The sequence below is a fragment of the Erythranthe guttata genome, chromosome 2 (assembly GCF_056151865.1).
Source record: "Erythranthe guttata isolate IM_541 chromosome 2, IM_541, whole genome shotgun sequence".
NCBI classification, from domain to species: domain Eukaryota; kingdom Viridiplantae; phylum Streptophyta; class Magnoliopsida; order Lamiales; family Phrymaceae; genus Erythranthe; species Erythranthe guttata.
The window spans coordinates 7,647,743-7,665,357 of NC_142534.1; positions in this window are offsets into that span (position 1 = coordinate 7,647,743).

Here is a 17,615-nt window from a genome sequence, read left to right on the forward strand (position 1 = left end):
ACCATCGTAAAATGTGGTGGTCGGATGATTTAAATAGATTAACATTCCATTGTTGCTAAAGGTTGCAATGCTGCCAAACGAATCTTTATCTATTCCATCTACACTAGATCCCAATGCCTCAACCCTCTTTTCATGCATGAAGGCGAACATCAACCATTATTTGGATGCAAGTCACAATTCCTAAAAAAAACTATTCCAACCCGATGTGAAATAATAATTTATTTATTATCTATATCCAAATTGACTTTCCAACACTTATCAGTACATATTTGTAATTCATACGCTCTTGGCAATATAGATTTGTTGATGCCGGTGAAATTATGAAGAACAAGTTGTGTTGCATTAAAAAGAAATACGCATACACAAAAATCAGGTTGATGTACATCTACATATACATATATATCAATAAATAAATGGATTAAATTGTTCATACACATGTCTATACTTTCATGCTTGACCTTAAAATAATTTTAAGGTTAACATATTCTTACCAGTCGTGTGTTGACATCAGTTTCATTTAAAATTTGCAGTAACGTAGAATATGTTGCATTAGTACTCCGGCATAAGTCTACGATTCGACTAACGTTGGTTTTGTTATCATTCGTATTCATTTCATAACCAAATTTGTGGAACAAATAATCAAACTAAATAAGTGTACATTAAACTAACTTTTGTGTGAAGATTACTCAGCATTTTATAGATTAAGTAAAATATTTCAAATCGATTTATTCATATGTCAATATTTATATTCCATTGTATATATATAATGATTGTTTTAACTATTTATATAAAACATTTCTATTATATCCGATTTCATATGTATATAAGTACAATCATATATTTTATTTGTTTACAATAGTATATTTCCTTTTCATAAGTAATTGAATCTTTATCGAAATCAAAATATTCCAATTATACACCATGCACTATTAACACAAAATTATATGTGGTATTTATTTCGTCATGTATTCAGATAGCCACATTTAATATGAATAGGATGCCACATAGGTTTGCCAAAAAAATTGTTATGAACCTAAGTATTCAAGTTGAAGTCACTGTTATGGACAATACAAATTTTGCTTCGTTGATTGTATTTAGAAAATAAGTTGAAAGGATGCTAGATATTCATGTCGATGCATTAATTCACATGGTAGAAGAAAGGGTGTATATTCACCAACCACACGTGATTTTTTGACTTTATAATGCTTAATTTTGAAAACCAACCAGTTGAGTTTGTTTTTTACCATTTATTTATTTTTTATTCTCTGAAGGGCGAAGAACCTACGAAGTATCATGTGGAACTTGATGGGTTTGCACCAATGATGCTATTCATTGCTTCCTTTGTGAAGCATTATGAAATGGATGTGGTACTAATATTTAATTTTCACCCAAGTCATCTTATTTTTTATTTCATTAATTTTAATGTGTTAGTATTTTACATAATTGCAGGAAGATGACAATGATTCACCCTCGCTGAGTGTGAATTAGACAATAATGGATGTGTCTTTCTCATCAAAGGTGGATTAAATAAAATATTGGTATACGAAATGTATAGTTAATTGTAGTAAAATAATGTATAATTAAGTGTAGCCTCAATGAATTAAATTGTATTAGTTAAATTTAGAAAAAAAATCTAGTACTGCCTCTTTTAATTAAATAAGTCAATATATATATATATATATATATATATATATATATATATATATATATATATATATATATATGAAATATTTAACTAATTATGAAATCTTAAAATCCACATGTGTATATGATTCAGTCGAATCTTTGATGTTGTTTTGACCGGGTTCTCCTTTTGTACCGGGATCTGTAGAATAAGACCCGAAAAAGAAAAACCGGGTTTATGCCGGAGTTAGCACTCCGATGCCAAGTCAGTAGGTTTATTTATTATAAAATACTCTCGCTAATTGATAAGCTTTTTTAGGATTGTATATGCGTACCTGTGTTTACCTGGTCTTAGGCTATTTATAGAAAAAGTCCGGATTCGAATCCGAACTTTACTTCAGTTTATTCTGTCTAATCAGATTATTCCGGACCCCAAATGAAGATTCAGTTGGGCTTAACTTGTCTCTTCGAGGAACAGTGTTGTGGGCTACACATGCCCAAAGTTGAACATTCCCCGATATCTCTGACACATGAGGAGACGGGCATTAAATGTATCGCATCTTTCCTTATGGTCGGCCAGAAGTATCCGCTCCTCAACACACGTACGATCAGGGACCTCCCCACTGCGTGATCACCGCAGCATCCCTCATGTATCTCTCACAAAACATATTGGCCCTCTTGCATGCTAAGAAACCGCAGGTGTGGTATCGTTTAGCCTCTTTTGTACAGTATGTCATCATCGAGACAAAAATGCCTTGCTCGATGACTCAGCCTTGCTCTTTCTCGTGAACTTTCTTGGTTTTTACCTAGCAGATAATTCTTTATTTCAGTGCACGAGTCTTGGATCTCCATCATCCCCCCACCACTTATGGATAGCTCCCACATGATTATTTGCACTTTCGGCGATTCGCAGCTCATAGCCATGCTTCCTATTTTCGCGAGGAAATCCTTATGTTCTCCTCTCTTGGAATTTGGGTCAGGTCTATTTTCTCAAATTCCTTCATCAGGGCTCGCGATTTTTCGCAATAGCCATGCATCGTGCCGCTTTTAATCTCGAACTCGTCTTTTATCTGCTGGACCACTAGCTGGGAGTCCGAGAAGATGCTCACTTTTCTAGCGCCTGCTAATGCGGCTAATTTCGTACCACGTATTACTGCCTCATATTCTGCCTCGTTATTGGAGGCTCGGAAGGGTAATTTAATTGCATATTCTGCTCCCTCGTCCTCGCCCTCTTTTTCCAGTACCACTCCCGTTCCACTCCCCATTGAATTGGATGCGCCATCCACGAATAGTCTCCATTTTGCCTCTTCATTGATCCTCGTGGTTTCTTGTAGGAAATCTGCTAGAGCTTGCCCTTTAATTGCCAACCGCGGCTTGTATTCTATGTCAAGTTGTCCCAACTCGACCGCCCACTTCACTATTATGCCTGACACATCGATATTTCCCAGAACTGTCTTCATAGGATGATTAGTTCGAACTATAATCGTGTGCGAGAGGAAGTAGGGCCGTAGTTTCCTTGCTGTGGTTACCAACGCTAGCCCAATTTTCTCGATTTTTGTATATCGGCCTTCGGGTCCACGCAGCAGTCTGCTCGCATAATATATTGGGCTTTGTATCCCCTCCTCTCGGATGAGCACCAAGCTCACCGAATATTCGACGGATAAATACAAGTATAGCTTCTCTCCCGCATTTGGTTTGGTTAATAGTGGTAATCGAGCGAGAAGCGTTTTAAGTTAGGCGAAAGCGACCTCAGATTCCCCGGTCCATATGAACTTGGCACCTTTGCGCAAAATTTTGAAGAAAGGGTAACTGGTTTCCCTGGATCTTGATATAAACCTGCTCAGCGTGGTGATCCTTCCTGCCAGCGTTTGAACTTCCTTAATGTTTCTTGGAGCCCTCATATCTATAACAGTCTGTACTTTCTCAGGATTCACGTCCACTCCTCCTTCAGTCACCATATAACCAAGAAACTTGCATTTCCTAACTCCAAAGTCACATTTATTGGGGTTGCGTTTCATCCCGTATTGTCGCAAGGTGTGAAAAGTTTCTTGGAGATCTTCGAGGTGTGTGTTCGCTTCCTTACTCTTTACCAGCATGTCATCCACATATATCTCCATGTTTCTCCCTAGCTGTGTTCGAAACATCCGGTCCACCAATCGCTGATAAGTTGCGCCCGCATTCTTCAAGCCAAAGGGCATTACTGTGTAGCAGTAGGTGCTTGTCGATGTGATAAAGCTCACCTTAGCATGATCCTCTCGATCTAGAGGGATCTGATGGTAGCCTTGGGAAGCATCCATCATGCTCAACATCTCGCACCCTGCCGTTGAATCTACAAGCTGGTCGATACACGACAGGGGGTAATAATCTTTCGGACATGCTTTGTTCAGGTCTCTAAATTCGATACACATCCTCCACTTGCCCATTCCTTTTTTTACTAAGACAACATTAGACAACCAAGTAGGAAACCTTATCTCGCGAATTTGACCAGCACTCAACAACTTTTGAACTTCCTCGTGTATTATTCTATCTTTTTCAGCTCCAAAATGCCTCCTCTTTTGTTTTACTCGCTTGGTCCCGGGCTTGACGTTTAACATGTGAACAGCTAAACGGCTATCAAGTCCAACCAAGTCACTAGGCGAGAAGGCGAACACATCATGGTTGCGCCGTAAGAAATCTACAAGTTGCTTTGCCATCGTGGCATCCATGTCCCTTCCAATTCTAGTAGTGCGAGTAGCATCTCTCTCGCATAATTGCACTGTCATTAACTTCTCCATGGGTCGAACATGGCCTTCCTCCTTCTCAGGGTCGACCCCGGGGCGAGGCTCATCTCTTCTAATTGTGTTTGCTCGCCTGCGATGGATATTATCAATCCTACCAGTTCTTCTTAATGCATCGTAATAACACCTTCTCGCTGTCTCCTGATCTCCTCGCACTTCCCCAATCTGATCTCCAACGGGAAATTTTAGTTTCATGTAATAGGTTGATACCACGGGTCGGAATAGATTCATGGAAGGCCGATCGAGTATCATATTGTAAGTAGAGGGGACGTCTAAGACTAGGAAATTTATTGACCTGGTAGCCCGTACAGGCTCCATCCCTAGCGAGATGGGGAGGCATAATTCTCCTATAGCTTGGACCGTCTCTCCCGAGAATCCCACCAAGCCGGTCTCCACATACTTCAGTTCAAAATTCATATTCATTTATTTGAAGCAACTGTAGTAAATGACATCCGCAGAGCTCCCGGTGTCTACTAGGATTCGAGCAATGTCGAAATTAGCTACCATGGCAGTGATTACTAGGGCATCTGTATGAGGGTGTTGTATCCCCTCCTCATCTAGTCGCCCGAACATGATGGGCGGGACATGCGACACCCTTTGTATCTCGGCGATTTGTGATTCCATTTCATAGAGTTGTTGTAGATTTGTGCGGCTCATTATATCAGCTGCTTCTACTTCTCCAAAGAGTTCTTCCGTTTCACTTAACTGCCTCAAGTGGAGCCTTCTAGCCCTGTTCGAGTCTCCTCCCGAAGGTCCTCCATGTATCATGTAGATAAAACCTCCTACTGGGGGATGGTCTTTCCTCTCGCTCAGCTTTTCCCGAGCATTCTCTTGGCGGCTGCTATTGGGCCGGTGCATTCGTCGGAGCCTGTCCGGGCTTTACGAACTCGGGTAGGTTCTTGGCTCGAATTATCCTTTCTATCTCGTCCCTTAGGTGCTGACATTCATTTGTGGTATGCCCATAGTCATTGTGGAAACGGCAGAAACATCGTGTGGCCGGACTCTTTTTGCAAATCACAAAGAGTTGTGAGCCCACGGCTAGCATACACCTGAACCATTGAGGGTCACACTTCTCGTGTAATATAGATCCTTGATAACAACAAGCATAGATTAATGTGTTAATCTTTGAACGATTGGATGTCGATATGATTGAATCCAAGATTCGTAATTGTGAATTGCGAATTGGAATAAACGTAGAGAAAGAGAGACATGCGGAATTTTGTGAACTTTCTAAATTGGGAAGTTTCCCGATTTAGCAAGTCCACTGAAGTGGAAGTTTCCAATTTTGGAAATTGGAAATTTCGAAGAGGCACTAGTATCGACGAGGACTTTGAGCTCGTCACAAATATAATTTTGTTATAATTTTGTGGACGATCGTTTATTAGAAACGAGGCCGACGAGGGAATGGGCTTAATGCATCAGTGGTCAAGCCCAATGACTTAAGCCCACTAGGTTTGAAAACCCTAAGTATAAATAGACCTCAAACAAGAGTTTGAGATCAGATTTTCAGCACCAAAAACCCTAGCCGCTCAGCCCCCTTCGGCCGTTGCTGCCGCGCACGCGCCACCGCCGACCACCGCCGGAAACACCGCCGGTTTTCTCCTCTTCTTCTTTCGTTTTATTCGTGTTGTTATCTAACTCGTTTACATCTAGTGCTGTAGTTCGAGTGGGTCGAAAATACGAGGTGAAACCTAATTGGAGAGGAGCTGCTGCCCCGACGAATCCACGCACCGCCGCACGCGCCGCACCACCGCTCACGCGCCGTCGCTGCCGCTGCCACGCGCCGCCGCTGCTGCTGCCGTTCGTCGCCGCTCGTTGCTTGCTGGATCAGCTTGTTCCAGCCGTGAATTGCAGCCCCGTGGATTGGTAATTAGCAGCTTGTACGTGACTCGTTCTAGGATTTCGATTCGTCGAAATCGCACGCTACAAGAGGTAATTAAATCGGAACTTTCGTAATTCGATTCGAACATGTTTGTATGATTATTAATTTGCGAGCATGAGTAATACGTGATTACATGTGTCGATTTTGTGAAATGAAGAATAAGCATGTTTCGTAATTTTCGGTTTTACGCGTTTTTCAATTAAATCGATAATTACCATATGTATGGCGGAAGCGTTAAGGTACGTTGATTATGTGATTAGTTTATGCATGTAATCGAAACTAGTTCGATATAAAATTTTTAAATTCCGCTGCGTATACATGCACGATCCCCAACAGTGACCTGTCCCTGAGTTCCACCGAGGACCATCCCAAGGGCCAGTGTTCGTGCAGTCCGAAATCTAGTGGGAGGTCTGTGCATTGTAGTCGGGGATTCGATCGCTAGAATAGTCTTGGATGTCCTGTGTGTTCTGAAAGTTTGTAATCATTCTAAGTCTCTGGCCAGAGCTGACCAAGTGATGATTAGAGAATTCGATTCTCTAAGTCATGCACGTGACGATTACAACTCTTAGAACGATCGCACCGTCATTGGACATATAAAGAGGTCTCGACGAACCAATGCCTCTAGTTCAATCGGGACATATGTATCGAAGGGACCGTACTGTACGTTAACTATATCTGAAGGTTCTTGCAGGCACTTCATTTGTATCTAAGGAATCATGACGCGTAGTTGCTAGACGCCAATCTTGACTCGTTGGGTGATTAAGGTGAAACGAGCTTCATCTTAATCGTAACTCTAAGGGACGAGTTTTGACCACAAAGGGTTGTGGGCCCACGACTAGCTTACACCTGAACCATCGAGGGTCACACTGCTCGTGCACATGAGATCTTTGAATAAACGGTTAGAGATAAAATTGTTTATCTTTGCATGATTGGAAGTCAATATGATTGGATCCAACATTCGTAATTTGGAATTATGAATGAGAATAAGAAAAAGGAAAAGAATATGCGAACATCTTAGTGGACTTTCTAAATCGGGAAGTTTCCAAATTTAGAAAGTGCACTGAACTAGGGTTTCCACTTTTGGAAAGTTGGAAATTGAGAGTTGGCACTCGTAATGACGAGGATATTATAATGATTGCGAAAATGTAATCGTTGCAATTTTCCGATCATTGAATTGAGAGAGCCGAGCAAGTAAATGAACTAACGAGCTTAAGCTGTTGGGCCCGGTCCAACTTAAGCCCGTTAGGGTTTTATGCAAGGGACTATAAATACTTGATTTATAGGCCTTGCACAAACACACAAGACCTAACCCTAACCCTAGCCGCTCCCCCTCTCTCTCTCGGCCTCTCTCTCCCGCGGCCATCACCGGCGCCGTCGCCGGAACCTCGCCGGAATTGGCCGTTCATTGGCCGATTGCTTTCGGTAGTTTCTTTCCTTCTCTTTTTCTTCCGTTTTTCTAACTATTACGTGTCTAGTGCCACGTGTTTAGTAGATCAAAGTATACGAGGTGAAATCCGAGAGGAGGAAGATCGAAGATCTAAGAATCGAGGAGCAGCACACGAGCCGAAGCCGCACGCATCCCCACGCGCCGCCCAAAGACTGCGCGTGAGTTACACGCGCCGCCGTGGCCGTCTCGCCGCTGCTGCCGCTGCACCGCTGCTGCCCGGGATTGTACGGATTGGTTTCCGTAGCAATCTCGACTTGCTTAGCGCTCCTACAGCACGCTTCAAGAGGTAAACACACGAATTATTTTAATTTTTGGAAAATTATTTTCAATTAATCCCAAATTAGATAATTGGATCGACAATCATCTATTTTAGTAAATAGGTGTTAGATTAATTAATTAATTTAAATTGTTAAATTGATTTCAATTAATAGAACACATATATAATATTGATTATAGTTCAACTTAATTAGTAGTACCTCAACATTATTTGAATGATTTATGCTAGTTGAGGTTCTATAATTATTTTGAAAAACCCGATAATTAATTAATGTAATTAATTATGTAGTTAGGTCGTATGTTCCTCTTAGGACAATGTGCGTTTCCATATACCTTTAGAGAACATAGATGTAGGAATCACATAGACCAATCTGAACTTTCTGGTGAGATAAAACTTTTAATAATAAACCCCTCATTCTTAATCTAATTGAGAATCATTTCAAGCTATAAAGAATGACCCAATCTGTTGAGTTATTTCTTTCCTTCTGCCAACGGTTGGATTATGTGTAGCCCTTTGCTGTAGTGCAGTAAGCCGTGTTAGCGGGGAGTGCTATGGTAGAGTAAGCTGTAATTCAATTGACATAGCGATGAAGGTAGCCATATAAAAGGGTTATGTTGGATTAACGTGGTTGGCTAGATTAACTAGGGACTGCATTAGTTTGGCATAATCAAGTTCTATGAACATCTTTGATTGGTAGGTTAGACTTGACACACGACGATTTTGATATTCGCGAGATTAACTTAGGTCATTATCAAGTGTGAGGAAAATTAATTTAGGGTCATATCGTGGATATGATTGATTGTGATCTACCTTTGGGCAAATATAATCGGGCTAGATTAACTACGGGTTATATTTGTCTATTGGACCTAAAGCCCATTAAGAAAAATCAGTTTTCTCGTTTGTCTACTAGAGGGAAGTGGAACTCGATAAAATTAGTGGGAGAACAATTAAATAACATAAGTCCAAACATTTAATTGTAACAATCATTTAACGCGAATCTCTAATAATCCTCTTCTCTATACGTCTCAGATAATCATATCTAAGAATCCCATAATGTCAATCCTCGACAATAAACTCAATGGCCCTAATTACCTAGATTGGTTGCGTAGTCTTAAGCTTGTGCTAACCGTTGAGGGGCGTCTCTATGTTTTGAACGAGAGACTTTCCGCCACTATACCTGCCACAGCGACTGATGCTGAAAAGGAAACTTATGAGGCATGGAAGAAAGATGACACACATGCTAGTTGCTATATGATAGCCGCCATGGACCCCGCGCTTGCGAGGAAATATGAGTCTCACATGCATGCTTTCGATATAAAGGCTCATCTCGATAGCATGTATAGTGAGAATATTAGGGCATCGAGGTACGCTGCTACAAAGGAGTTGATCACGGCGAGACTACGCGAAGGGACTTCGGTCCACGAGCACTGTCTCAAAATGATCACTCTCTTTGAAAAGCTAGTGAATCTCGATGTCACCCTCCCGGCCGAGCTCTCGTTGGATTTGATCCTGTTGTCTCTTCCTAGTTCCTATGAATCGTTCATAGTGAACTTCAACATGAAAAAACTAGATCCCCCCTTGGATGACTTAATAAACATGTTGGTCAGCTTCGAGTCCACCATTAAGAAGGAGAAGTCTGTTCTCATTGCTGCTACTTCTGGAAAGAAGAGTTCTTCCCAAAAGAAGAGAAAGGAAAGAGTTCCCTTCCCAAACAGCAAGTTCGAAGTGGGTGAAGGTAGTGGGGCCCCCAAGGCAAAGGTTGGCAAGCAAGTTGATGATGCTTGCCATCACTGTGGAAAGAAAGGACATTGGCGCCGCAACTGCAAGGCTTACCTAAAGCAGAAAAGTTCTGAAAAGGGTACGTATTTCATTGACGTAAATTTGTCTGTCAACTCTTCTTCTTGGGTATTGGATACGGGCTGTGGCTCACATTTGTGCAATGATTTGCAGCTAATGACAAGAAGTCGAAAGCTTAGAGCGGGTGAGACCTACCTAAGGATGGGGAATGGAGCAAGAGTTGCTGCTGAAGCCATTGGCACAATTTACTTAAATGTTTTGGATTCTAGTTTTCCTATTGTTTTGAACGATTGTTTATTTGTTCCGTCCCTCATTAGAAACCTTATTTCTATTCCTGTATTAGATATTGAAGGTTTTACTTTTGTTTTTGGAAATTCGATTTGCATTATACAAAAGAATGAGAATTTGATTTGCAAAGGACGACTATTAAACAACTTGTATGAACTAAATCCAAATGAAATACCTATTAATGTTATATCAGCAAAACGTAAGGAGATAGATCAAAACCCCGCACAACTTTGGCACGCTAGATTCGGTCATGTCTCTTTAAGAAGGATGGACGATTTTGTTAGTGAAGGATTGTTCTCTTTGGAGGACGTGAAATCACTACAAACTTGTGAATCTTGTCTTAAAGGGAAAATGACCAAGTCACCCTACAAAGGGAAAATGGAACGAGCCGAGGGTCTTTTGGATTTGATCCATACAGACGTATGTGGTCCACTAAGTGTTAGTGCGAAGGGTGGATACAACTACTTTGCTACCTTTACCGACGATAATTCTAGGTACGAGTATGTGTACTTGATGAAGTACAAGTCCGAAACATTTGAAAGGTTCAAAGATTTTAGACACGAAGTGGAAAAGCAACTCGGACGAAGTATTAAGAAGCTGCGATCCGATCGTGGTGGAGAGTACTTGAGCATCGAGTTCATTGACTATCTAAAAGAGAATGGGATACAATCCCAATGGACTCCACCGGGAACTCCTCAACTTAATGGAGTCTCCGAATGTCGGAATCGAACTTTATTGGATATGGTTCGATCAATGATGGGGTTCACGAACTTACTGGCATACTTGTGGGGTAATGCACTTCGTACTGCCGCGTATTTGCTGAATAGAGTTAACATCAAAGCAGTTAAATCCACACCTTATGAATTTTGGCATTCCCGGAAACCCAACTACAAACATATTAGGATATGGGGTTGTCCCGCTTATGTGAAGCGATTAGTGGGAGATAAGTTGGATAGTAAATCCGACTTGTGCTATTTTGTGGGGTATCCCGAAGACTCGATGGGATACGAGTTCTATTATGTCAAGGAAGCAAAGACGTTTGTTTCGAGAAATGCCACCTTTTTAGAAAGGGGATTTCTATCCGATAGAAATGGCAGCATGATAGAACTTGAAGTAGTTCAAGAACCACAAAGTGAAGTTCAAGCGCAAGAACAAGTAATCGAACCAATACAACAAACCACTAATATACCTCCTGAACCTACGGTATGTAGATCCGAAAGAGTTCGGAAAATGCCGGATAGGTTATTCCTCCTCGAGAATGATGAAGATCATGTTGATCTTGGACAAGATCCAAGAACATACAATGAGGCCGTATCAGATGCGGACATGGGCTAACTGCCATGAAATCCGAGATGGACTCCATGTACTCCAACAAGGTATGGACCTTGGTAGATCCACCCAAAGGAATTGTTCCTATAGGCTGCAAGTGGATCTATAAGAAGAAAATTGGAGTGGATGGAAAGGTATCGACCTATAAAGCTAGATTGGTAGCAAAAGGATACACTCAAAGGCAAGGTGTTGACTATGAGGAAAAATTTTCGCCAGTCGCGATGCTGAAGTCCATTAGGATTTTGCTGGCCATAGCTGCGTGGTACGACTACGAGATATGGCAAATGAATGTGAAGACCGCCTTCCTTAATGGAGATATTGAGGAAGAAATTTACATGGCGCAGCCGGAAGGCTTCATATCTTCTGGAAGTGAGCAAAAGGTTTGCAAGCTCCAGCGATCCATTTATGGATTGAAACAAGCATCCCGTAGTTGGAACATTAGGTTCGACTCAACTATCAAAGAGTTTGATTTTGAAAAGAATCTGGAGGAACCTTGTGTATACAAGAAGGTTAGTGGGAGGGCAGTGATATTTTTAGTGCTTTACGTTGATGACATTCTACTCATTGGGAATGACGTAGGAATGTTGCAACAAACGAAAGCATGGTTGTCCACACGTTTCTCAATGAAGGATTTGGGAGAAGCATCTTACGTATTAGGAATACGAATCTATAGAGATAGAGCAAGAAAGATGCTTGGCTTATCCCAAAGCCTGTACATAGACACCGTTATGAAACGGTTTAGCATGGAAGAATCGAAGAAAGGATTCTTGCCAATGTCCCATGGGGTTCGTCTCTCGAAATCTATGTGTCCGCAAACACCTAGTGAAATCGAGGAGATGAAAAGGACGCCTTATGCTTCTGCGATAGGAAGCATTATGTATGGCATGCTATGTACTAGACCCGATATTGCGTATGCTGTCAGTGTCACAAGAAGATATCAGTCTAACCCCAGCCCGGCTCACTGGAAAGCCGTGAAAGATATCCTCAAGTACTTACGAAGGACTAAGGATATATTTTTGGTCTATGGGGGTGCCGAGTTGAAATTAGAGGGCTTTACCGACTCTAGTTTTCAATCGGATGTGGACGACTCAAAGTCGAATTCTGGATTTATATTCACGCTTAATGGTGGTGCCGTGTGTTGGAAGAGTTCCAAGCAAAACACGACGGCCGATTCCACTACCGAAGCGGAATACATTGCAGCGTCCGAAGCTGCAAAAGAAGGGACTTCGATAAGGAAGTTCATCCAAGAGTTGGGTGTCATTCCTAATGCTAGTGATCCAGTACCGTTGTACTGTGATAACACCGGAGCCGTGGCGCAAGCTAAGGAGCTGCGATCTCATCAGAAGTCGAAGCATATTCTGAGGAAGTATCACGTGATCCGAGAGATCATTGATAGAGGTGAAGTTAAGGTAGAACGAGTCACCTTGGAAGAGAACGTTGCATACCCCTTCACGAAGCCCTTACCGAGATCGGTCCATGAGAAACATCGAGAGTCGATGGGATTGCGATTTATGGGTAGTGGGCTTTAGGTCAAGTGGGAGATTGTTAGAGTAGGTGACCAACAAGCCAACATGTGGCTGTGGTCTTTCGTATTTATTATTGTAATAAACGAACCTTTATTCGTATTAATGATAAAAAAACTTGGCATTCCATATCTTTGTCCCTTGTCACAAGCATAGATATAGTCCTTACAGTTATTACAAGTACGAGTAAATGATCGTTAGGATCGTGAGATATTTACTTTAGTATTATAACTGTTAAATGTGTTCCTAGTCGAAGGGTTACGCCACCAATGAGGATATCGGCCTCTCCCATTAAGAGACTAGCACTTAGTGTATGTGTACTGCATCTCATCAGTAAACGGTATTGTGATATCGGCATGCATAAGTGGGTGCTCGTAAGTTGACGAGTTCACTGAACTCCCTCACCCTAGAAATCTCTAAGTGGTTCCCAATAATCGAGTAGAGATATCTATGGTATAGTTGTACACCATTAGTCCTTATGACCTAGACATCACCGTGACTTCACTAGAGGACCAGCTGTATCGTGACCTGTCCCTGAGTTCCACCGAGGACCATCCCAAGGGCCAGTGTTCGTGCAGTCCGAAATCTAGTGGGAGGTCTGTGCATTGTAGTCGGGGATTCGATCGCTAGAATAGTCTTGGATGTCGTGTGTGTTCTGAAAGTTTGTAATCATTCTAAGTCTCTGGCCAGAGCTGACCAAGTGATGATTAGAGAATTCGATTCTCTAAGTCATGCACGTGACGATTACAACACTTAGAACGATCGCACCGTCATTGAACATATAAAGAGGTCTCGACGAACCAATGCCTCTAGTTCAATCGGGACATATGTATCGAAGAGACCGTACTGTACGTTAACTATATCTGAAGGTTCTTGCAGGCACTTCATTTGTATCTAGGGAATCATGACGCGTAGTTGCTAGACGCCAATCTTGATTCGTTGGGTGATTAAGGTGAAACGAGCTTCATCTTAATCGTAACTCTAAGGGACGATTTTAGACCACAAAGGGTTGTGGGCCCACGGCTAGCTTACACCTGAACCATCGAGGGTCACACTGCTCGTGCACATGAGATCTTCGAATAAACGGTCAGAGATAAAATAGTTTATCTTTGCATGATTGGAAGTCAATATGATTGGATCCAACATTCGTAATTTGGAATTATGAATGAGAATAAGAAAAGGAAAAGAATAGGCGAACATCTTAGTGGACTTTCTAAATCGGGAAGTTTCCAAATTTAGAAAGTGCACTGAATAGGGTTTCCACTTTTGGAAAGTTGGAAATTGAGAGTTGGCACTCGTAATGACGAGGATATTATAATGATTCCGAAAATGTAATCGTTGCAATTTTCCGATCATTGAATTGAGAGAGACGAGCAAGTAAAGGAACTAACGAGCTTAAGCTGTTGGGCCCGGTCCAACTTAAGCCCGTTAGGGTTTTATGCAAGGGACTATAAATACTTGATTTATACGCCTTGCACAAACACACAAGACCTAACCCTAACCCTAGCCGCTCCCCCCTCTCTCCCGCGGCCATCCCCGGCGCCGTCGCCGGAAACTCGCCGGAATCGGCCGTTCATTGGCCGATTGCTTTCGGTAGTTTCTTTCCTTCTCTTTTTCTTCCGTTTTTCTAACTATTACGTGTCTAGTGCCACGTGTTTAGTAGATCAAAGCATACGAGGTGAAATCCGAGAGGAGGAAGATCGAAGATCGAAGAATCGAGGAGCAGCACACGAGCCGAAGCCGCACGCATCCCCACGCGCCGCCCGAAGACTGCACGTGAGTTACACGCGCCGCCGTGGCCGTCTCGCCGCTGCTGCCGCTGCACCACTGCTGCCCCGGATTGTACGGATTGGTTTCCGTAGCAATCTCGACTTGCTTAGCGCTCCTACCTCACGCTTCAAGAGGTAAACACACGAATCTCTTGTTTTGATTCGTTTACGTTTAAACTATATATTCATGTTTGCTTTCGTATGATTTTATGTGATTACGTGTAATCGTTTTAATCGTTGCGAGCATGTTAGTTGGTTTAAACGCGAGCATGTTAATTGATTTAAATTCAGTTAAACAATTTAGCATGTATGTTGTTTTTAATTTCGCTGGAAGCGCAAAGGTATGCAATTAATTGATTTAATTTATCGGGCATGTGTTTATGTGCTTTAAAGTTGTTTAAATCGCATAAAATTTTTGTTTTCCGCTGCGTACATGTGCCTGTTATCCCAACAAAATGAGCATATCTTTAGGGTTATTTTGTACTCACTATATATACTTTGTATATATCTCTCTCGGATGATTTAGTACCCGAGATTGAACTAGTTTGTCTTTTGATGTATCCATGTACATATCTCCCTTGGAAGTTATGTTCCCGAGGTCGAGGTGATATTTTGACTATGTATAAAATTATGAGTTTGTTATCATATTATTTGGAAACTATACTACGATTCAATATTAATTTTATGTTATTTAATTCAGGCAAACATGGAGAACATCGACAAAAGAGAAAATTGCCTACTCGATAGTGCAACTACACACTCAATATTCAATAATAAAATATATTTCTCGAGTGTGACTTTGTGCAAGGCACAAGTTAAAACCATAGCAGGTTCCGCGAAAATAATAGATGGCTCCGGAAACGCAACAATTGTGTTGCCTAATGGTACCACTTTGCATATTGAAAATGCACTGATATCCGGTAGCTCAAATAAGAATCTACTGAGTTTTAAAGATGTGAGACATAATGGATATCATTTAGAGACACTGGTTGAAAATACCGTGGAGTGTCTCTGCATCACATCATATGTTATGGACAAAAGAATTGTTCATGAAAAACTCGAAGCGACAGCTTCTGGAGTGTATTGTTTCCAAATTAAAGCTTTCGAATCCTATGCCACTATGCCATGGAAACTTGTTAATCCCAATATACACGGATTATGGCATGATCGACTGGGTCACCCAGGAACGACTATGATGCGTAGGATTCTACAACATACTAAGGGACATCCATTAAAAGATACAAAGATCTTAATGTCCAATGAATATTTCTGCGAATCTTATTCACAAGGAAAGCTCATTATAAAACCTTCCATCGAAAAGATCGGTTATGAATCACCATCGTTTTTACAATGTATTCATGGTGATATATGTGGACCAATACCCTGCAAGTGGGCCATTTAGATATTTTATGGTTTTAGTGGACGCATCCTGTAGATGGTCCCACGTATGCTTATTATCTACGCGAAATGTTGCATTTGCGCGTTTGCTAGCACAAATTATCAAACTCCGAGCACATTTTCCTGATTATTCCATTAAAAACATAAGAATGTATAATGCCGGAGAATTTACATCAACAGGTTTTGATGAGTATTGTGCAGCACTGGCAATAAATGTCGAGCACCTAGTATCATACGTTCACACTCAAAATGGATTGGCGGAATCTATGATTAAACGCGTCCAGATAATTGCTCGTACTTTGCTGATGAGATCGAAACTCACTAGTGCAGCATGGGGCCATGCAGTATTGCATGCATCAACACTGATTAAATTACGCCCCACTGCTTATCATATGCATTCCCCAATGCAATTTGCATTAGGCTTCGACCCCGATATTTCACACCTACGCACATTTGGTTGCGCTGTGCAAGTGCCAATTCCTCAGCCTCAGAGGACTAAAATGGGTCCCCAACGCCGACTTGGCATATACGTTGGGTTTGATTCACCGTCGATTATTAGGTTCTTAGAGCCAATGACGGGTGATTTATTTACCGCTAGATTTGCGGATTGTCATTTTGATGAGACTGTATTTCCATCGATTGGTAAAGATAAAAATATCATTGATAATGATAAACAAAGACCAATCGAGAATCTCACTTGGTATGAGCAACATTTATCTCATCTAGACCCACCTACCTCTGAATGTGAAAATGAGATCCATAGAATCATTGATTTACAAAATATTGTCAATAGACTTCCTGATGCATTTAACGATGCAAGTAAAGTCACGATGTCTTATATTCCAGCTGTGAATGTTCTAGCTAGGATCACTGTTCCGGAAGAGCATGCGGAAATGAATGATGATCCCCCACGACAAAAATGGGGTAGACCTATTGGATCAAAGGACGTTGTTCCTAGAAAAAGAAAAGGGAAAATCGATGAACCCTCGAACCAAGTGGTTCCTTGTGAGAATGCTCCAAATGAGTCTGTTGAGCCTAATATCAGAAAAACGATATCAAATCCTGGTAATACCGAGAATCCCATAAGTTATTGCAAAGAAATATGGGATAGAAATGAGATAATCATCGATAATATTTTTGCATTCTCGGTTGCACAAGAGATTATGTACGATGATTATGATAGTGAACCGCGTTCGATAATGGAATGTCGTCAAAGAAATGATTGGCCAAAATGGGAGGAAGTAATAAAATATGAATTAGCTTCCTTAGAAAAACGGAAAGTATTTGGGCAAATTGTTCAAACTCCGGATAATATAAAGCCCGTTGGGTATAAATGGGTATTTGTCCATAAGAGAAACGAGAACAATGAATTGTACGATATAAAGCTCGCCTTGTAGCTCAAGGCTTTTCCCAGCGGCCTGGGATTGATTATGATGAAACGTATTCACCAGTGATGGATACGATCACTCTTCGTTTTGTTATAAGTATGGTCGTCCAAGAGGGAC